The following is a 23,792-nucleotide window of genomic DNA, read 5'->3' on the forward strand; positions in this document are numbered from 1 at the left end:
AAACCTTAGTTTGATAAAGAGGTTAGTAACAACATAGGAAATAACTATTTTTAGTTGAGTTAAAGCTTTTATTATGTGATTCAATAAATGTTAAGAAGTGTAAGTTTTCGTTTTACAATTTTAATCTAACGGTTCTCTTACATTGTCAGTACCACACTCAAATATTAAGGAAAAAGGGTTATTTTTTTTTTATTTGTTGAAACGCGTACATAGTTACTGTAAAATATTTCTTTTATTATTAACCAATAAATATTACGTGGTATAATTTGTGATTCAACGTTGTATAAAAATTTTCTATATTTTAAAATATAACCTATTTTTTTCTAATTATAAAATGGCATTTCATTATTTTCGTGATACGAAAAAGAATTTATAATAAAAAAACAAAATTTAGGCTTTAAACTAAGGAAAATTTTGCCCGTGGGACTAATTTATCGTTAAATTATAATTTCAATGAGGAATTTGATAATAAATTGAATTCTTTTATATTAAGTTATAATATTAAAATTAACTTTACATTTTTATATTTAGATATTAAGTGAAAGTTGTAGTTCCTTGTAAACTAAAATGATGATGGCATCTCCCAACATTTATTCCATTATTAAAAAAAATATTTAAAAATTTGGCGTAAAGTGTATATTTTCTCATTAAATGATCATAATTTACTTTAAATAAATGTATTTTAATGTTAATATTTTGGTTGTTTAAGAATATGCAAAGCTTCTAATTATGTTTTAGTTTGACTCATTAGAATTCTTAAATGATAAGCTTTACATAATTATTTTCATATATAATGAATTTGTAATTCTGAAAAGTAATATATATATATATATATATATATATATATATATATATATTACATTCATTATTAATCTACTTTTACTCATTCATAAGTTTTTTTTTCTATCAAAGGAGAATAAGTATATTAAAAAGTACACTTCAAAAGTATATTTTAAGTTTTTTTATTATCTACTTAGATAATATGTATATATTATAACTGAATCTCGATACTTTAATATATTGATTATTATTTATCATTATGACTATTTATTATATTATTATTATACTTTTTAAGTAGGTATTATTCTAATAGAAACATAGACTCATAATTCATGTTGATCCTATAAATACAATTAGTATTCCTTCATGAATAATCACTTTCATCTTATTTTAAAATATCCTAACACTATTATTAATTTGAGCATCACGTAATCATTCGTAACTGGATATCCCTCGTATCAAGAGCAAAGAGACCATTTTCAAATAAAAGAAACAATCAAACCACTATTATGATCTTGCCAAATGTCTAAAAGTTTACGCTCAAATTTCGGGTAAGAACATTTTTTAATCAGAAAATGACTAAAAAATTTCGTTATTTGTCAGGAGGAAATGAAATCCAAATTTACGTAAATAATTTAATTTAAATTTATCAAAATATATTTTAATCATAATGTTATTCTTTGTATTTATATTTTGTGTTAGTTTAATCAACTTTTACTTAATTTATTTAGAAGTTAATTGATATTGAAAAATAAACAAGCAATATTATCAAAAGTTCTTAATTAGAATATTTCGGTTTAAGGGATCAATGTTAAGTCTGCTTCTCCAAATGATTATAATATAAAAGTTCAGGTTAGTTCTACCTCCAATCCACTCTAGCTACCACTCGGTCAGACTAAGGTGCTACTTGTAGAAAGCACTTTGATGCTAAAGTTGATGTTTGTCTGATACTTTGATGTTAAAGTTGATGTTTGTCTGATACTTTGATGTTAAAGTTGATGTTTGTCTGATAAAGCTAGCAATAAATGTACAATCAATGTAACCAACAACCTGAATACCAAACATGTATTTATAGATTTTAGGATGAGCTTCTCATTAGTGATGGCCTAATTACGGTCTAAACGATGATGATCTAGCTTAGGGTTAATGTAATTATTCTTAAAGTTAACTCTATTTTTAGTCCGATCAATCAGTTTACCGATCAGCTCATATGGCACCGTACACTAGTTGATCGCTTGGTTCATGGTTGACCGAATGGTCATACTATGTCTAATCATTATATTCTTTTACCTCTTACGTCAAGTTAAAAACTAATTAACCAAAGTATATTCCTGATTAATTCTTGTTAAAATTTTCACCTTTAATCAAAGTATATTCACAATTATTGGTAAAAACTCATTCAATCAAATGAAAGTTTCTAAATTTAATTAAAGTAGATTTTTAATTAAAATTAAAAACACTTAAACTTATATTATTGATATATTATGTAGATTTAACATCATGTTAACTTTGTTACAATATAAAAATCGTTACTTATACTTGATTAAAAAGCTAGACATAGATAAAAATAAATCACAACAATAATAAAAGGAACAAATCAATTATTTCATTCTAACATCAGAATCCATTAAAAAATTATAGCAAAATCAGTCCTAGAGACTTAACACTCTATTGAATGTAGAAATAACATTAAAGTAGAAAAAGAGATGATGGATGTAACATCCCAAAAATACAGTATAAACCATATACGAGAATAATCACATATTAATAATATGACAGATCAGTCTTACAAAAGATCGGAGACACAGATATGGCTGAACGGCCTTACAAACGCCTACAGAATTTAAACTGTACAATGGCTATAACTAGACCAAACGGTTTACAAAATAAATTTATAACGAATGGTTCTTCAAAAGAAGAGGCCAAAAACTAACCGAACGTTCCTAAGGTTCGGCCTTCACTTCCACCTCTTCTAGTGTTTCTTCTAGCAACTCTTCTCCTTCTGCTCACATCCACACTGATGATCATTGCAACAGGACAAACAGCCGAACGTACAACACAGACAAGATAATAAATAGGGTAAGCTTATGTAATTTAATTAATTCAATAAAAACATACAATGTTCGTGATTAAATCAAACAACAACCAAACCATAATTCATACGTCATGGCATACAACGACCGACCACTTGACTCTGACTGTCCGGACTGTATGAATCTTGTGTAGCTGCGACGTTTGTGCACCCGGGTGATGTAGTAACTGGGATACCCTCAACAGCTGCCACCCGAGGTTAATCCTTTCCGTCCAAGTTAACCTTATAGACTAGGACCTCCTGCCATTCTCACACATGACTTACTCCTCTCTACGTGAGAACGAGTAATCATGAAATATCAGGATAAACGCCCGCTAAGCTTTGCCCACATTCATACTTTACCAATCAATAACCACTTTCTAAGATATTCCTCCTTGGAATACTCTTTCATAACCAAACTATTTCATTCGCATCACATTTCAAATTCTCTTATACTTCACCATCAATACATTCAACTGAAATAAGATCACACTTTCTCATCCTAGCACAAGTTCGAATGGAATAACACTTCTTAGAAACTAACGTGACCGAGCGCTATTTACGAATTTATCTACTTCAATAAACAGACCCTTAAGAGTTCAAAACGGATGCCACGAAGCCTAGGCCGAGTACTAAGACTCTAGGTCGAACACCTTTTAAAGACCAGCACTATTTGACACCCAATACTAATAACTGATGAGAAACTATGAAGTAATGAACGCTATTGAGTTTGGCTGAAGACTCTTATTCTAAAAACGGTAATAATAGATTACTGAAACGAGACCCAGCCCTTGGTTTAAGACCAAGCCCTGTAGAAACCGAACACTATTGAACGAGCGCTGGTCCAAGACCAAGTACTTATCAAGAACGAGCGCTACTGAGACCGAACGCTTCGTCCAAGACCGAGCACTACAAAACTTATAAAATGAATGAATATATATATATATATATATATTCACACACACACACACACACTTGCGCCACACTTATTTTTAATGAAAAATAACGATAACATCTACGACTTTAAGTAGTATAGTATACATTAACTAAACTGTTTAGTAAACCTAAAGGAGAACTACACTTAGGCCGAACACTCATATATATATATATATATATATGTATATATATATATATATATATATATATATATATGTATATATATATATATATGTATATATATATATATGTATATATATATATATGTATATATATATATATGTATATATATATATATATATATATATGTATATATATATATACATACATATATATATATATATATATCTAATATTATAAAACGATCTTCATGAACGAAATTTTCTACAGAAGAAGAATTTAGTTTAAACGAACGCTCAAAGGAAAACTGAACAGTCAATATTGACTCTCGGTTATAGTTTACAAAATTCTGCAGAGTATTACAAAATGAATCTTAGACAATATCCCTAAAGCATGAGAAATCATTTAAGACCATGCACTTCCATGAAGAATCGAACGATCACTAATGACGCTCGACCATACTACAACATTTATTCAGAATACCACAGTTTGAAGATCAAACCCTATCTCAACTCAATTCACACCATTTATCAATCATCCATCCACACATCCAAACATGCAGTAACACGCACATTTCATACTCATCAAATAATCAAATAAAGTATCATACGAATATACAAATGTTCAAAACAAAAATCTTAATCAAATTATATAAGCTTCCTTTACCTCTAAACGTAACCGAATGCTCACCGATGCAGAATAGAGCTCACCACTACCAAAGACCTTAACGTTCGACAGTCACGCTTTAATAAACTGAACCAAAGAGAAGACCAGAAATACTCAGAATAATACGATTCGCTCAAGCAACCAGAAATTTGGGTTTGCATGCGAAAAGAACAAACGTGTTAAGGAGAAAGTAACTCACCGGCTTAGAACCACAACCCGGTCGTTTTAAACGAAAGCCCTTGACGCTGGGAGAGTTCAAACGGTGCCTGAAAGGTGATTGGAAGGGGAAAAGATGAGATTTTCTTAGAGAGAAGATGAAGGAGATTTAGAGAGAAGGAGGAGGAAATGGTTTCAGCAGTTTGGAGAAGAAGGAAAACATGCAGAGAAGTGGCACGCCATTTGAAATTTGGCATTAAATACTGTCGTCACTAAAACCGAACGACCACTCTCTTACAACCACCTGTTTTCCACTAACTGAAACTCTGACTCTCTCCTTGACATTTGGCTCCCACTACTTGGGGTTTTCAGTGGGTTTTAATGGGTTCTAACAATGGAGAATATGAAATATGAGAGAGGACGAAATTAGGCCCTCAAAGGGTTCCTCTGCTCCAATTAAGGTTTTTCCTTAAGTCTCTTTGTATAGAAATTGGATTAGACTTTGTTTTGGTCTTTTTTGTTATTATAATATTTTTTTCTAATAATGTAATCTCCTCCAATTATCTTCTAAATAATCTATTTTCTTCAAGATACATTTGATTGTTGTGGATATCTAAAAAGATTTAAAGTATCTTGCGAGATTCAAAGAGATTTGAAAAATGTTATCTTTTTATATTTAGTGATATATTTAAATAAGATAATTATTTAAAAATATTAAATAATATATAAAGATATATTTCTCCAAAATTATCTTTTATCATAAATATTTACCAACTATCAAAACATTTTTTGTAGAAAAAAATAGATAAATCCGCAAGGTCCAATTTTTGTTACATGTCCCTCTTCATAGCTTAGCCAAATTTCTTCACTTTTTTTATCATTTTCTTGCCTTCTTCATGCAATGTTTGGCTTGAATTTTTGTGGTTTTGATTATTTTATATTCTTGGATTTATCTTTAGATGTCATGAAACTTTAATCAATTTATTTTCACATCTCCATGAGCTCAATATAGGTACAACTGCACTAACACACATCAAACTATCTAAAAAAACATTTATGCAACTAAAAAGTTATTTTTAACATGTTTTTGTATTTCATGCTCAATAAGTTCAATATAATTGTTAAGAAGTGGACTTTATGTCTAACTAAACCTCACAAAACCGGTTTGTAAGGTGAGGTTTGCACCCACTTATATATAGGGATGACAAAAATTTCGCACCACGGATATCCACGGATAAAATTCGCAATGGATAGTTGATACCCATGGATATTTACTATTCGCGGGTTGCGGGTATTTTAATACCCGCTTATAAACAGATCGAGTGCAGGTATTATACTCGTTAAAAAATTAAAATTGCGTTCTTATCCTTAGTTTTAAAAATAGGTTTCATTTTTTTCCTCTTCCTATTTCATCTGTGCAACAACCTCTAAAGGCCCATCCTCATTAGGTTGCATCTGTGCCTCTTTCATCTATGCCTCTTTCATCTTTGCCTCTTTCATTTTTTGCCTCTTTCAGTTTCCCTGTTACCTTATCCAACCTAAAAGGCTCCTCCTCAATTTCTTCAAACAGTGAAAAGAACGCCAGAAACTTCTGGAATTGAGTTCTGCACCATCGTTGGTCACGTAGTTCTTCCTCTGCGTGTACTTCGAAGCTAACGATGATAGCGTCGGCGTTGAGGAAGGCATTGTCTGTAGCTTTGGCTGCTACTGAAGGGTCGATGGACGCCAGCTAGCATGCCGTCATGCGGAGGTTGGTGATGCTTGAGCGGAGGTTCGACGGATTTAGAAGATTTGGGTGCTACCTTTCGCTTCTTCCCCATCGGTGATTTCTCAAGTGTAGTGCAGAGGGTGGCACTAGGGTTTTTCTGATGAAGATTTTGGAATCAATTGATACTCTTGTATATAATTATTTTATTTTATCTTCTATATCTTTTTTTAGTCCTCACAATTCTTTTTCTATTTTGCTTTTCCTGACTTATAAAATAAATTTTTAAAAATATTATGGGTTGAAAACGGGTATCTAACGGGTATCCACAGGTTTAAAAAAATCCGCGGATTTTTTTTATGCGGATATCCAACGGGTAGCATGTCGGGTAATGGGTACAGTTTTATTCAGCGGGTCGGGTTGCGGGTAGACAATATCTGTTAGTGCCGTCAAAATGGGTTGAAACCCGTGAGCCAATCCGGCTCACCACGGGTTTGAGCCAGGTTGGGTTGAAAAAAAATGTAAAATTTTTTATGCGAGCCAATTTTGACCCGGCTCACACGAGTTGAACCCGTGGTGGGTCGGGTTGGCTCACCAACCCACCTATTTTTTTAAATTAAATCAAATTAATTGTTCAAATCCTATTTTTTTATTGAAATCAAATTAATTAAATTAATTATTCAAAACGCACAACATTTACTTAGCAATAGAGTCTTTCGCGTTGTTGTCTTTCCAAAACTTCCCCCCTGCAAATAAAACCCTAAGATTATAGATTGGATAATATTATAGATGGAGATAAAGAAGAAAATGTTTTAAGAGAGCATAATACTGTAGATTTATCCATTCAAGACTCCAATTTAATAGATGGATAATAATATAGATTGGATAATTCAGGAATATATCATTTGTTTTATCTTGTTTTTAGACCTATCTACAAGCATGATAGTTTTATCTTGTGTTATATATTTTTGTTAACAACTATATGTAGTTTCTTGGTCAAACGGTTGTGTATGTCTCGTTAAACTAATTGACAAAATTTTATGTTTGATAGCTTAGAATATATATATAACAATATATTTCTTTTGTTTTATTTTCTTTTATATCAATTGGTCCAATTATTATTGTTTCAATTTGATCGATCAAAGTAACATGTTATAAGAATCTGAGAAGAAGAGGGTGAAACAAAAGTTAATTAAGTGAGCCAATGAGCCAACCCGTTTAACCCACCAACCCGTGGTGGGTCGAGTCGGGTCGGGCCGGGTTACTCGTTTTGACAGCTCTACTATTCGTACCCGACCCGACCCGTTGCCATCCCAACTTATATATTATAAATTAACCTTATCTTTAATCGATGTGAGATTTCCAACATACTCACCCCCTCACATCGAGGTATATACATCTCGAGCGTGAAACTAGACATTTAATGGGTGGTCCGATAACGGGCCGGTAGCGGGTGGAACAACATACCCAACAAACAACAAATATCATAGGATAGGCTCTAACTTGCCTCTAATACTATGTTAAGAAGTCGACTTTAAGCCTAACTCAACCCCACAAAACCGGCTTGTAAGGTGAGGTTTAATATATGGATTGAGTTCTAGGATTTTACTCTCTTGCTTGTTCGTGGCTTCTGACCCGTCCATGTATATTAATTATGTCAATGTGCATTTATCAATTGATAAGTTAGATGGTACTAATTATTTGACTTAGGTATCAGACGTTTAAGTCCATATATTGACATGATATTAGATCCTTACACGTCGGTTTTGTTTGGTTGAGTTAGACTTAAAGTTCACTTCTTAACATGGTATAAGAGATATGTTATATAGCCTATTCTAGCGAGATTTGTGTGGACATATTGTTCCAACCGCTATCGGTCCGCTATTGGAATCTCATCTTACAAGCCAGTTCTGTGGGGTTGAGTTAGACTTGATGTCCACTTCGTATCAGAACCAGGTTAGAGCCTACCCTGGCGATATTTGTGTGGACATATTGTTCCACCCGCTATCGGGCCACTAACGGACCACCCATTAACATTTAGTCTCACGCTCGAGATGTATATACACCGACATGACATGTGTGTTGGAAGTCCCACATCGACTAGAGATAAGACAAATTTTTAATATATAAGTGGGTGCAAACCTCACCTTAGAAGCCAGTTTTGTGGGGTTGAATTAGGCTTAAAGTTCATTTCTCAACAATAACAAATTCTAAATAAAACATTCTTTTAAAGCACAAAAACCAATTAAGAATCCAAGATTGAATGCTAAATGAGGGAAAAAATATATACTCATATACTATACATAAGCCAAAAGTAAAGAGTTGGGTTAAGTCGGATTCAAGTTCAATATTACCAATCCAACACTATTCAAATTCAACATTTAAAACCATATTTGACCATTTAACTTGTTTGGTGAATCAAATTTATATTATTTAAATTTCAATTAAATATGGACGAGTTATCTTAATTTTAAAAATAATAATACAATTTACTAAATAAAATGATCATACCAAAATATCTTTACATTTCAAAATGATGTCAATAGAAATGTGGCTAAGACAGAGGATAAAAGAATTGTTGAGAGTGATGAAAGGTTGCGGAAAGAGTGAGATGAGCGTAGAGGAAGAGAAGAAGGAAAGGTTACGGGCAAGTTGGTGAACTACTATTGGCATTACAAAGGAATTTCCTTGACTCTAAATTCTTGAGTTCACCTATTCTCCACTCACACACAAAAAAAAAGACACTCAAAACAAATAAATATGCAAAAATCCTAAAACCGTTTTGATGGAGGAAAACATGTTGCCACTGCCACCGGCCAATCTTGGTGGACCTGTCGATATAGATGATCGCATTCAAGACACAACTTAATAAATTATGAAGAGTCTTAGTGTCACCAAAGAGGATCGTTAAAACATATTTTTTATCTTCTCTACCTTCAATAATCTACTCTCCAACATCTCCAACATAATGAGCGACGATGATTCCAAATCCTTCAAACACAAAAATAACTTGATCGATCTAAAACCACACAAAAAGTGATTCTCACTTATGCGTCCCTCTTCAATGAGCCTTCATGCCAATCCATTTCTATATTTAACCCTACAAACAATCTTGCATAAATATGTAAAAGACCACAAAGGAATTTCCTTGACTCTAGATTCTTCAGTCAACCCATTCTCCATTCACACACCCACAAAATTCTCAAAACAAATAAATATGCAAAACACCTAAAACCGTTTTGATGGAGGAAAACATGCTACCACCGTCAATCCTAGTGGAACCGTCGATATAGATGATTGCGTTAAAGAAATGGCTCAATAAATTGTGAAGAGTCTCAATGTCACCAAAGAGGATTGTGAAAACATGCTTTTGATCTTCTCCACCTTCAATAATCGACTCTCCAACATCCCCAACCTAATAAGCATCGATGATTCCAAATCCTTTAAAGGCAAAATAACTTGATTGATCTAAAACCACAAAAAAAGTGACTCTCACTTATGCATCCCTCTCCAATAAACCTCAATGCCAATCCATTTCTATCTTTAACCCTACAAACAATCCTGCATAAATATGCAAAAAACCACAAAAGAACTCTAAATTCTTGAGTTCACCTATTCTCCACTCATAAGGAAAAAAAATCTCAAAACAAATAAATATGCAAAAAACCTAAAACTATTTTGATGGAGGAAAACATGTTGCCACCGCACCGCCACTGCCAATCCTGGTAGAGTCGTCGATATTGATGATTGCATTTAAGACACGACTTAACAAATTGTGAAGAGTCTCAATGTTACCAAAGGGGATCGTGAAAACATGCTTTTGATCTTCTTCAACTTCAATAATCAGTTCTCCAACATCTCCAACCTAATAAGCAACGATATTCCAAATCCTTCAAAGACAAAACAACTTAATCAATTTGAAACCACCAAAAAACATGATTCTCATTTATGCATCCTCTTCAATGAGCCTTCATGTCAATCCATTTCTATCTTTAACCTAACAAACAATCTTGCATAATTAGGTGTGTCAATGTGGGTTGTGGCTCACAAGTCCACCAAAACAAGACGGAGAATGTTTCATCCTGCACCTTCAAGCATATCATCCTGTACCTCCAACTATTATTAGAATACTAAAATTATCCTTTATTAAAATTGTATTAATATTTAATAATGGTCAAAGATATTTAATAGTGGTCAAACTGACAGTTATTATTCTTATATCTGTACATTTTGAAAATCGCATCTCACCTTTTCTCTGTCGCATCTCACTTTCTTTCTCCCACTCTTACGTTCCTTAATAAAAGGTTTAAAGAATAATTATGATATATTATTTCAAAGAGTAGAGTACCATATATATACATTTAAGGATCCTATAATCCTTCATCTATTAAAGGAATTACAGGTGCACAAATCTGCACAAATTATAATAATATCTAAATTATAACTAACATAATATTTGATTGCTTAATATCCTTTAATAGAATATTTGGCATATCTTAACACCCCCACTCAAGTTGGTGCATGGATATCACACATTCCCAACTTGAATAGAGACTCATTAAACAATCTTCTTGATACTCCTTTGGTGAGAACATCAGCCAACTGCAATTCTGATCTTACGAAAGGAAATGAAATTATTCCAGCTTCAAGCTTCTCTTTGATGAAATGTCTATCAATCTCCACATGCTTTGTTCTATCATGTTGCACAGGATTGTGAGCAATTGCTATAGCCGAAGTATTGTCACAGTACAAACTCATAGGTTCATTTTGTGTAAAGCCCAAATCTGATAGCACATTTTTAATCCACAAAAGTTCACATACACATAGTGTCATGCCTCTGAATTCTGCTTCAACACTAGATCTTGCTACTGCAGGTTGTTTTTTACTCCTCCAAGTTACAAGATTCCCTCCTACAAAAGTAAAGTATCCAGAGGTAGATCTTCTATCATCTTTTGAACCTGCCCAATCTGCATCAGTGTACCCTTCTACCTTTAAGTTTTCATGATTTGAGAACAAAATTCCTTTTCTAGGAGCAGACTTCAAATATCTCAAAATCCTTTCAACAGCATCCATATAAAGCTTCCGTGGGTCATGCATAAATTGACTAACAACATTCACTGCATAAGTGATATCTGGACGTGTATGGCACAAATAAATTAATTTTCCTACCAGCCTTTGGTATCTTCCTCTATTTATGCTTGCTGAATTTGAGCATTGAAAAAGTTTATGATTTTGTTCAATTGGTGTATCAGCTGGTTTACTCCCAAGCAGCCCAGTTTCCGATAGTAAATCAATAGTATATTTTCTTTGGCATAGAAAAATACCATGTTTTGATCTAGCTACTTCAATACCTAAAAAATATTTAAGATTTCCAAGTTGTTTCATCTCAAATTCAGATGCAAGGTATTGTTGTAAACTAGAAATCTCATCTTGGTCATTTCCTGTAACAATCATGTCATCTACATATATAATCAAAGCTGTAATTTTTCCTTTTCCTCTCTTAAAAAATAAGGTGTGATCAGAGTTACTCGCTCTATAGCCAAAAGCCTTCATAGACTTGGTAAACCTTCCAAACCATGCTCTTGGGGATTGTTTTAATCCATATAGAGCCTTCTTTAATTTGCAAATCTTCATTCCAATTGAATCAGTCATGCCTGGTGGAGAATCCATATAAATTTCTTCTGAAATTTCTCCGTGTAGGAAAGCGTTTTTCACATCAAATTTTAGAAGAGGCCAATCTTGGTTTGCAGCTAGCGACAAAAGTATTCTCACAGTATTGAGTTTGGCTACTGGTGCGAACGTCTCTTGGTAATCTACACCATAAGACTGAGTATAACCTTTAGCGACAAGTCGTGCTTTATACCTCTCAATAGTTTCATCAGCTTTATGCTTAATTGTAAAGACCCATTTGCAGCCCACAGTTTTCTTCCCTTTTGGTAAGGACACAAGATCCCAAGTGTTGTTTTTTTCTAAAGCTGTCATCTCCTCAACCATTGCTTCGGTCCATCTAGGATCTACCAAAGCTTCCTGTACATTACTAGGAATAGAAATTGAAGATAATTGAGATACAAATGATGCATATGACTGAGATAACCTGTGCGATGACACATATTTACTAATGGGATATTTAACTTTGGCTTGGAGGTCTGGTTCATATTTAACTAGAGGTTGACCACGGATAGAACGAGGTGGAAGAATATATTGAACAATAGTAGACTCAGTGTTGGGTGTGTTGGTGGTCTCACGCAGACAAGAATCAATTCCATGATCAATTTCATTAGTATTATCAGAGATAGTATCATAAGGTACCTCTAAAGAGTCAAGTTGAACCTGTGGAGAAGATTTAGCCAATTGGTTATGATCAAAAGACACTATTATCCAGAAAAGAAGGGTCCATATTTAGGATTGGCTCATTTCCTGCAGAATGATCCTCACACAATAATTTATCTTCACAATCAAACATACCAACATCATGATTATGCACTTCACTTTCATTGCCTCCCTGAAGTGGAGAATCAACATAAAAAAATTCATGCTCATTAAATGTCACATCCATAGAAATATAAAATTTCCTTGATGGTGGATGATAAGCACGATAACCTTTTTGAGTTGATCCATACCCAACAAAAACACATTTGATCGCTCGTTCTTCAAGCTTTGTACGTTGATGTGGGTGTAAGTGAACATATATAACACATCCAAAAATATGAGGTGGTAAATAAACTATGGGAGGAAGGATACAATGATCAGACAACACATCAAAAGACCTTCGAAAGTTAAGCACACTAGAAGGAGTTCGATTAATTAAATAAACGGTAGAGCTCACAACCTCACCCCATAAATGAGATGGGACATTACCATCTATCAAAAGTGATCTTGTCACCTCTAATATATGTCTATTTTTCCTCTCAGCCACTCCATTTTGTTGTGGTGAATAAGGACATGTAGTTTGATGCAAGATGCCTTTAGAGTTCATGAATTCTATTAATTCAGTCTTAAAATATTCTCCTCCATTGTCTGATCGAATGACCTTAATAGATGTGTTAAATTGTGTAACAATCAAATGATAGAAGGAACGAACCACATCACACACATCACTTTTATATTTAAGCAAATATACCCAGGTTACCCGAGTATAATCATCAACAAAACTGATAAACCATTTTTTTCCATTTTTTTCCATTATGTGTAGTGATGGGAATAATTTTTTTAAATAACCAAAAGAGGGATGTCCCAACCGTCTATGCCACAACCAAATTTCTTTTTTGTTTTTATCTTGTTTGTGATCGTTCGCAAGACAAGTCAATCCTTTATTATGGTTTGATTGTGAGACATTTTCAAGATAATACAGTCCTTCACTCTCTCTACCACTATTAATCTTCTCCTTGGAATGGATGTTCTGAAAAAGACAATGGGTTGGGTAAAATAAGGCAACACAAGAATGTGATTTGGTTAACTTGCTGACGGAGATAAGATTACAGTTTAATGTAGGAACAAATAAAACATCAGGAATCGATAAGGAGGGTGAGAGGGATATAGTACCTATACCTTCAATAGGAGATGAGACCCCATTGACATTAATAATAACAGTTTTAGAACAATTAGAGGAAAAATTAGTAAATATATGAGGATCACAAGTCATATGATCAGTAGCACCCGAATCAATTATCCAATTACTATCCTTAGTAACAACAGAAAGATTAAGGGTAGAGTTAGATACACCTGACTTGGTCACAAATCCAACAGCAGTAGAAATATAACTCTTGGAAGCAGCGGAAGTTCCATAATCATGTTTCTCCGATTGATTGTCATCGGAAGAAGCCATCAGAAATATTCAATGAAAAAAGGCATTGATTCCTATGTCTTAAAGGATATCAGTGTTGGCTCTGATACCATAATAAAAGGTTTAAAGAATAATTCTGATATATTATTTCAAAGAGTAGAGTACCATATATATACATTTAAGGATCCTATAATCCTTCATCTATTAAAGGAATGACAGGTGCACAAATCTGCACAAATTATAATAATATCTAAATTATAACTAACATAATATTTGATTGTCTAATATCCTTTAATAAAATATTTGGCATATCTTAACATTCTTCCTCTCCTTGTGAAGGCACACACTCCTTTTTCTTTTCTTCCTCTCCCTTTTTTGCACCTAGCACTCCAGTCTCACAAACATCATACTCTTGCCCGAAGCTCACAGACACCACAGTGTTGCTCCAACCTCACAGACACGCACCGGCTTCGTCTTGTTCCAGTGCTTCCAGGCACATCCGAGGCGCACACCACACCACATCTTCGTCATCTTCGTGTTCGGTTTAAGTTGGTTTTCTCCCTGCAACCACCGACCCAATTCTCCCTACAGCCACCCGCGTCGTCTGCAACCACTCACCTAGTTCTACGTGCAACCAACCGCGTCGTCCCAAAGGTTGGTGGTCTTATTAGTTTTTATAGCTAGCATTGGTGTGTTCTGGCATTTTTGATAGTATGATGAAAGATGATAGAATAGTGGATTTATAGTGTTGTGGTGTCGATCGAATATGGAGAGTCAATTTCAGCCCGCATCGGATTTTGACATCCGATGTAGATTTTTTTAATGTTTTTAAATTTATATTTAATATTTAGTAAACTAGTAGCTGTTATATTTGGTGGTTATAATGTTCTATTTAAATTGTTTTAGCCATTTAATGTTCTGTTTAATTTTTTAAAAATTTATTTTGGGTGGTTTTATTAAATAATTGTATTAATTAATTAATAATTTATTTTAAATTGTCGGTTATCCTATTTTTAAATTTTATTTTAATTAAATTGTTATATTTTAATAATTTATTTATTTATATAAAGATTTGAATTAAATTTATTTATTTTTAATGAAATAATAAATTTTATAGTTATTTCATTTATATTAAAAGAATAAAAACCAATTAATCCAATTATTAAAAGAATAAAAATCAAATAATCAAATTATTAAAAACCAATTAAGAATAAAAACTGTTTCGGTTGTAGGAGCTGAGTCGTCTAATACATCCACGTCTCCCTCTTCTCGTCTCTCGGCCGTTCGGTTCTCGCTCCTCCCTCCTCAATTTCCTCCTCTGCGTACGGGTGGAGACCTGTCAAAGATTCTCCGATGCCAAAGTCAGTTTGAGAGCAATGGCATTTTGAATAGAACAGTAACAAATGTGTAGTAAATGCAACCTAACTGCCACTCACCCTAGATCTGTATTTATAGTTTTTTCTATGGGCTTGGGATTAGTGAAAAGTTAATCACGGTCCAAATTCAGCCCAATAGCTTTTAGTGACTACTTACCTTAATCTTAATCCTAAACTGGTTAATTAGCGATGTGGTCGGTCGGTCTCCCGAAGTCTGGTCCTACGACTGGTCGGTCTCCCGAAGTCTGGTCCTACGACCGGTCGGCCCATATAGGCAATCTGGTTAATTGGCGATGTGGCCGGCCGGCTTCATATGAGTTGTTGAAACCCTCCTCGTGCTCGAAGATGATACCCGCCTCTAATTCGGATATCTTCTCCCTTGCCTTAGCGAGATCATCGGTAAGAGCTCGATTTGACCGAAGAAGCTCGTTCTCAAAAGCTTCTCTGACGAGAGACCTACGCCTTCAATTGGCAGCACTCTTCTAAGAGCCGTTCACGATCGTTTCGGGTGACGGCCAGGCGGTCACTTGCATCAGCCGACTCCCTCTTGGCCTTCTCTAGGTCGGCCTCCAACAGTTCGATCCTCTTGTCGTAGTCGTCGTGGGTCAGGATCAACTGTTCCATGGCCGACTAGAGGGAGGCAGAGTTCTTTCTCTCGGCCAAGAGCTCAGCACGAACGACGTCCACCCCCGACAATTGGCAAACTCCTTCAGATACCAGGCGAGGGAGGCCGCCCGGGTGGACATCTCCAACATAGCATTGGTTAACTCCACTTCAAAGAGCGGCTCGATCAGAGCTCGCTGAGAAGAGCTCATATGAAATTTTGTCCGGTCACTCATGTTGAATGCCGGACTAAATATCCCGCCCGGTAGTGGCGGCGAGGGAACCTTCTCTTTTCCCTTGCGGGCTTTCTTCGACGGCGACCGAGACGAAGAAGCTTCCTTGTCTTTGTGACCCTCACCTACAGGGTCTTTCCTTTTTCGCACCAGGGGGGCAGCAGAGGCAATGACAGCCTCAGAAGACTGATCCACAAACATAGCCCCAAGGCTCGAGACGAGATCTACGACAGACGCCCGGCCTACAGGAGCAGTCCCCAGTCGCCTCGACGAGAGGGGCCGATTGTGGCTCCACTGCGGATACCGGGGGCATCCGACTAGTTGAAGAAGACCGCCTCATGAGAGGAGGGCGAGGAGCGATCGGTGCCCCCTTTGCCCGGGACGACGATGAACTGGCCCCGGCTCCCTTCCTGGCGGCCATAAAGTTGGATTGGCGGGGGGCAGGAGCAGTCATGGGATCTGGAAAAAACAAGAAAACTCAGATACGTTAAGGTCGACATACTAAAGAAAAATGAATTCAACATAATAATACCATACCGAACGCCTTTCGTTCACAATCCTCATGACGAAGGCATTCAACCAAGTGACGGGCGGAAATTCGGCGAGGGAGGACGTTAATTGTGCGTACAGCCTCTAAGTCAGCCGGACCCAACACTCCCACATGGAACGCTTTTATTTTCCGGGGTTCCCTTGTCTTGTAAAAAGGGAACAAGGGATTCCCCGTAGAGGCATGGAACTCATGACGACCGGAAGCATCGATGATGATCTTGAAGTAGTGATGCTTGAAGTTCTTGAACGAGTCAGAGTACGGACAGAAGAGTGTCCTATCCCGAACGGAAGTTAGAGACACCCAACCGCCTTGAGGGGGCGGACGGACCTCGAAATAATGGAAGAAGACGGGGATTGTCGGAGTAACACCCACGACCAGGCACATTGCTAAAAATCTTGCATGGTCGCCCAGGAGTTGGGATGCAGCTGTGTTGGGGCTACGTTGGCTTCCCGAAGGACGACCATCTGAAACTCTGTAAAGGGCACCCGGACGAAGAGTTGAGCAAAAAACGTTGGCATACATATAGAAGAAGTCGTCCGGGCTCGACCTCTTCCCGTAGTAAACTCTTTCGTTCCTCATACTAACCCCCGCCCGGACCAACCGAGAATCCCCCAAGCCCCAGACGATGTGAAGACGGTTGACCCTCCAGGCCAGTAAGTCGCGGGCGCTGTATGCTGAAGCAAACAGATTGGCACGGTAAGGAGCCCAATCGTATTCTGTCACCACAGTACCATCACCGTCCGGCTCAAATGGGGAACCGTCGATGCGAATGCCGCCCTTGAGCAAAAAGATGGGGATTCTGTTGATGATCCGACCATCCGCCACGCCCAGAGAGCTAGGCTCCCGTCCAGAAGACCGGATGGTCTCCTCCATAAATGACGACGACACCGAACTCGGAGAAGCACCGTGCTCACCATCGCCCCTTACCGAACTCCCCCCGACTCCGCCCGACGACTCAGAAAAAGAATCAATATGAACAACGACCATTTATTACCTGAGGGAAAAAGAATACCGAGCTTGAAGAAAAACGGAGAAAGTGAAAATGACAGCACCACCTCTCCCTATTTATAGAAAAATTTCTGTAACCGTCGAAGACATCTGCGCCGTCGAAGACATCTTGCCGCTTGTCATCAGGAGGGGTCGGGCAGCGATAGACCGGACGTCCGTAGGTTCATGATGATCCAATTACGCGACCTTGCCGCTCGCCATCCGGATGAACAACAACTCATATGAAGTCGGCCGGCCACATCGCCAATTAACCAGAATGCCTATATGGGTCGGCCGATCGTAGGACCAGACTTCGGGAGATCGACCGACCACATCGCTAATTAACCAGTTTAGGATTAAGATTAAGGTAAGTAGTCACTAAAAGCTATTGGGCTGAATTTGGGCCGTGATTAACTTTTCACTAATCCCAAGCCCATAGCAAAAACTATAAATATAGATCAGGGTGAGTGGCAGTTAGGTTCCATTTACTACGCATTTATTATTGTTCTATTGAAAACGCCATTGTTCTCTCACTTTGACATCGGAGAATTGATGTACGTTTGGCAAGTGTACCAATCGTAATTGTAGTAACAAAATATCGTCCTCAAGGATTGAATGAGTTGAGTACTAGTTTACTAATTTACTTAATTTTGAGCAACAAAGATTGTCAAGTAGAATGATGAACATAAACAAGTGCTGGAAATTCAAATAGTATAAACAATGTTAGAGAATTGATTTCATACCTTTTCATATAATTTCCTCCCCTTTTCAATCGATGTGTAAATTATAATTATCCACTTGAGTTTATTTAGAGCTTGTTTACCCCTAATCCCTTAGTAGGCAAACGTATCCCTTGAATTTGAATCCCCAATCCCTTAGGCCAATTACAAATTCAACAAGATCATGAAGAACAATCATATCTCAATTCAAACTAACTAGTCCTGCCCAATTTCCCAATTGTGACAACATCTAATCTGTTCTATTTATAAACGCAAGCAATTCCCAATCTCCCAACTGTGAAACTGCTCATAGAATAGACATTAAAACATAAATAGAACACTGGGATAATTAAAATGAACTTAACATCAATTGAAAAAGGTTCAGAAATTATAATCCAAAGCACTACATCAATCCACTAACAAAAATGGAAAATTAGTTCTGCATAATGTAAGAGAAGTACTAAAGCAAAAGTCTGAAAAAAAACTACAGAAGAAGAAGATGATCCGAAAAACCACCCCCAATCCCTTTTTGTCTCTCTTTTCCACGTTCTCCTAAACTCCCACCTCTTTTTCCACTTGTTCCTCTTTTTTAGGAGAGTGGTTACTCCCCTCACAATAACTTCCTCCCTTTTCTATTTAATTTTTAATCTCTTTGAATCTGTTACAGAAGAAATTCGCAACTGCTCCTGTAAACTTTCACAGCCCATGGAAAACTCCCCACTCTGCCTGTGTTCTTCTCTGCTTTAATTCTGTTTTCTTACGTGAATCCACAGATTACTCCACAGGTTGTGGGAACTTTCACAGCACAGTTGTTGAACTTTCTGTTTTGCAACTCCATTTAGAAGCAACATCCACATGTAACTCCACAGGTTGTGAGACTGTTCACAGCTTGGTTGTTGAACTCTCTGGATTCATCTTGGTATCTTGTACATCAATTCTTCCCAAATTGTGATTTTGGCACTTAGAATCATCAATCTACAATAAAAACACAAAATGCCAATGTATGATCCGAAACAGAGATAATCCATGACTAAATCCTTCAATGAATGCAATTATGCATGCAAATGACCTAAACTAAGACATGAATGCAATTACATGTACTCACACATCAAGAATCTTTGACAGGTCTCCACCCGTACGCAGAGGAGGAAATTGAGGAGGGAGGAGCGAGAACCAGACGGCCGAGAGACGAGAAAAGAGAGACTTAAAGGTATTAGATGACTCAGCCCTACAACCGAAAAAAAAAATATATGTTTATATAAATCTTTTAAAAACCATAAAGAAAACTGTTAATACGCATACATTACTCCAACAATAAAATAAAACAAATAAAATAAAAGAAACGGAAAAATAAAATATAGAAATTATTTAGAATGATATAAAAGGTTTAAAATCGTAATTTAAAAGTACATTTTCATTTTTTAATCGTATAAAATTGTGTTTAAAAATTTCGGATATGAATATCCGAACCTATATAAATTGGATATGCATATTCGATGGACATTCTAATTTTATTTTTAATCTAAATTATTTTTATTAATTTTAATAAGTTCATAAATTAAAAATTATTTTACTATTTATAAACTGATAAAAAATTATATATAATTTTAGAAATAAGGATAAACTTATAAAATAATTAAAACAGTAATATAATTAAACTTTTATATATAACATTAAATATGCATCGGATATTGATATTCGAATTTTTACTATCGATCCATATCCAATTCCTACGCATTCGACTATCGGATGTCCGAGTGATGCTCCCTCCACCACTCCGTTTTCTCCCTCCACCTCTCCAATTTATTTTAAATTCCAAATTTACTATTTTTACCTTTTACTTTTACCAATTTTACTTTTTATTTTTTAAAACACTAATCTCAATCCTCTCTGACTTTCACTTTCACTTTCCCTTTCCCTTTCATTCTCAATAGCAAGCCCCCACCCCCCATCGTCACTTTCTCTCTTTTTCTTAATTTCCACTTTGTTAACACAACATTTTCCATTTCTCTTTCTTCTTTCTTTCTTCTCTCCGTTGGTGCGTGGTGCATTGTTTCGCTATGCATTCAACAAAATACTTCCTGTTTGCATCGTCATAATTGTTTAATTTCACATGATACTGTACAATGAAACATCAGCCATCATCAAAGCTAGAGACATTGAAACAGTATTCGTGTAGTTGCAGTCATTTATAACAAGGAGCTTTCAGGTAGCGCAACAGTTGGTATAATCAAAACATGTTATAATAATAATATTAACGTAAGTGATTACAAGAAACTAGGTAGTAGCAGCATTGTTGTGTTCCCCATTTTAAGGGATCACATGGAGGCCCATGTGGGGGGAAGGATTTAGACTTTAGCAAACAACTAGTGAAAACTCAACTAAGAGGATATTTATTTTAGAGCTTAATTAAGTGCAGATTGTTGATTATTGAGATGATTTGAGAAAGAAATAATAAGTTATGTGGGGAGAAGAAAGAAAGAAGAAGAAAATGTTGGGTTAACGGAAGTGGAAGAGAGAAAGTTACAGTGTGGGGTGGGGGGCTTGCTGTTGAGAGGGAAAGGGAAAGTGAAAGTGAGAGGAGATTGGGATTATGATTTTAAAAAATAAACAATAAAATTGGTAAAAATAAAAAGTAAAAAAGGTAAATTTGGAATTTAAAAATAATTGGGAAAGTGTAGGGAGAAGATGGGGTGGTGAAGAGAACTCCGGATGTCCACATCCCGCATGCATAACCTCGATAGGATTAGTTTCAGTTTTTCATTTCTTCGTAGTCAATAAATTCACTTTCGGTTTCTCTTTTCATGCATGCAAACAAATTAACAAGTGCAGAGGTGTAAGGTTTCTTTATAAAAATGAAATGGGGGTGAAGGGGTGTAAGGGTGCAGGGATGTAGAGTAGGGATGAAGGGGTGTAGAGGTGCAATAATGCATGTTTGGGGATTAGAGAAAAATGAAGGTGAAGTCAATGATAGGCACAAAAATTTTCAATAATAAAAAAATTAAACTTTTAAACCACTTATTAAATAATGACATTTTAAAAAATTGGAGGTCAAAAATGAAATCCTTGAATGTGCAAGATGAAACACCCTATTATAAATAAGATACAAAAACCTCTGACCTAGTGTACGAGTGTACTTTGCAAAAGATTCAACATATGCACTACATTAACTTATCCATAAAAATTTCTCATTTATTTTTTATTTTAACAAAAGTTAAAATTATTATACATTCTATGTGAAAGGATTTATTAGATGCACTTCATTAACTTATTCATAAAAGTTACTTAAATTTGAATTCTCTGCTGAAATTTTAGTATTGTTTTTCATTACATCTTTAAATATATTAATTTACATTAATTTTAATATTTTAAAATATATTAAAAATGAACACATGAAAGTCAGTGTATTTTAAAGATAAAAAAGGGAAAAACCAAAAGAAAGCCTAAACTCAAATTACTCATTTATTTTCTTATTTGATGAAAAATTAAATTTAGTGTACAATCTTTACAAAAAAATTCCACATAAGTATTTCGTTAACTTACCTATAAAATTTACTTATTTGTTTTCATATTAGAACAAAAGATAAATAAAAGGGTTAAATATGTTTTTAGTCCATAAACTATCAAGCGAATTTGCTTTTAGTCTCTCTTTTAAAATAAGGTACATTTTAGTCATCCTCCTTAAGAAAACCCTAATTTTTGTCCTCCAAAACTAATATCGTTAAAAATTAGTTGAACTGGCTGACAGTGTAGTGCCACATAATTTTTTTTTCTGACATCACTCCTGCCAAATTTTCTTCCCTTCCACCAACTCAACCCCATTCCCCCACCATGGACCTCAACCCCTACACGGCGCAACGCCCCCCCACCCCCCGCCCCCCGCCACGCTTGAGATGTTCCTACGCCCCTCAGCCACCGACGACCCTCCCCTCCCTTCCGGATCTCCTCCTCACGGTTCTATCCGTCTGCTTCCTCGTCTCCTCCTCCAAGCCCAACATCGCTTCCACCCGCTGTCCCTTCCTGTGTCGCTTCCTCAAATTTCCCGCCATGTCCCTCACCGCAACACCTTCCAAAATACCACCACAGCCACTACCCTCAACACCCTACCCCCGCGCCGCCACAACTTCGCATCTCCCCAATCCCTCTCCGACTGGCTCAAACCCCACCTCCCCTCCGAGCCCTTCGCCTCATAGGGCGTCAAGTCCGACACCAAAAACGTGCACAACCTCTAGCTTGAACTCTCCAAGGGAAAACCTCCCTCGCCGATTCCACTCCTCTGGTTCAGACGGTCAACGTCGTCCTCATCCCTGTCACCACCAAACACGATCATAGAATTGCAAGCAATTCACAAAATTAATAACATCAACTCTCAACTGTCTTTTTTCCGTCAAGTTTGTCCATAGTTTGATTAAACCAGGCTATATCCCTCGTTTGACTCAACTTCAACTTTTCTACTTAAGTCATAATTAAAATTTGCCCAGGAACATTTTTTTACATCTCATCCATGATGAGTCTCACTAAATCGATTTTAGGCAAACACGTTTTCAAACATCAAATGCATATTTAATAAGACATTTTAAAATCTTCCATTTAACTAAAATATTTATTAATCAAAAAGGAGTTACAACCAAGATGCAGATGGCGCGTGCACGTGGTTTGGCTTGTGGCTCAGTTATCTATTCTCGATCATAATCTTGACAAAGCTTGTGTCTGCACTCTTCAACAGAGCTAGCAGAACTCTGTTATACCAGCTTAGAGCACGATATTAATTGAGTACAGAGATTCACATCTTCGATTTCTTTGACACCTGACACTCTGAGGGGCTTATCGATGGAGATGAAACATATCATCGACCCAAAACCTGGTATACAATCCCTTCGACAGAGCCTTCAGCTCAGAGTTCATATAGAAATTGAGTGTGTACTCTTGCAAAAGTTCACTTCAATTTTCGGATCTCAAAAGCAGCTCAATTTTCACAGGTCTCGACAAGTTATAGCCCAAATGACACTCAATTGCAAGAAGTTCTGAGCGATAAGGTGAAAGGAGATCAGAATCAGATGTCGCACCTTGATATGAAGGTATCGCAACTGATCTGTGAGTTTCAAAA

The sequence above is a fragment of the Vigna umbellata genome, chromosome 4 (genome assembly GCF_029865625.1).
Source record: "Vigna umbellata cultivar VRB3 chromosome 4, Vumbellata_1.0, whole genome shotgun sequence".
NCBI classification, from domain to species: Eukaryota; Viridiplantae; Streptophyta; class Magnoliopsida; order Fabales; family Fabaceae; genus Vigna; species Vigna umbellata.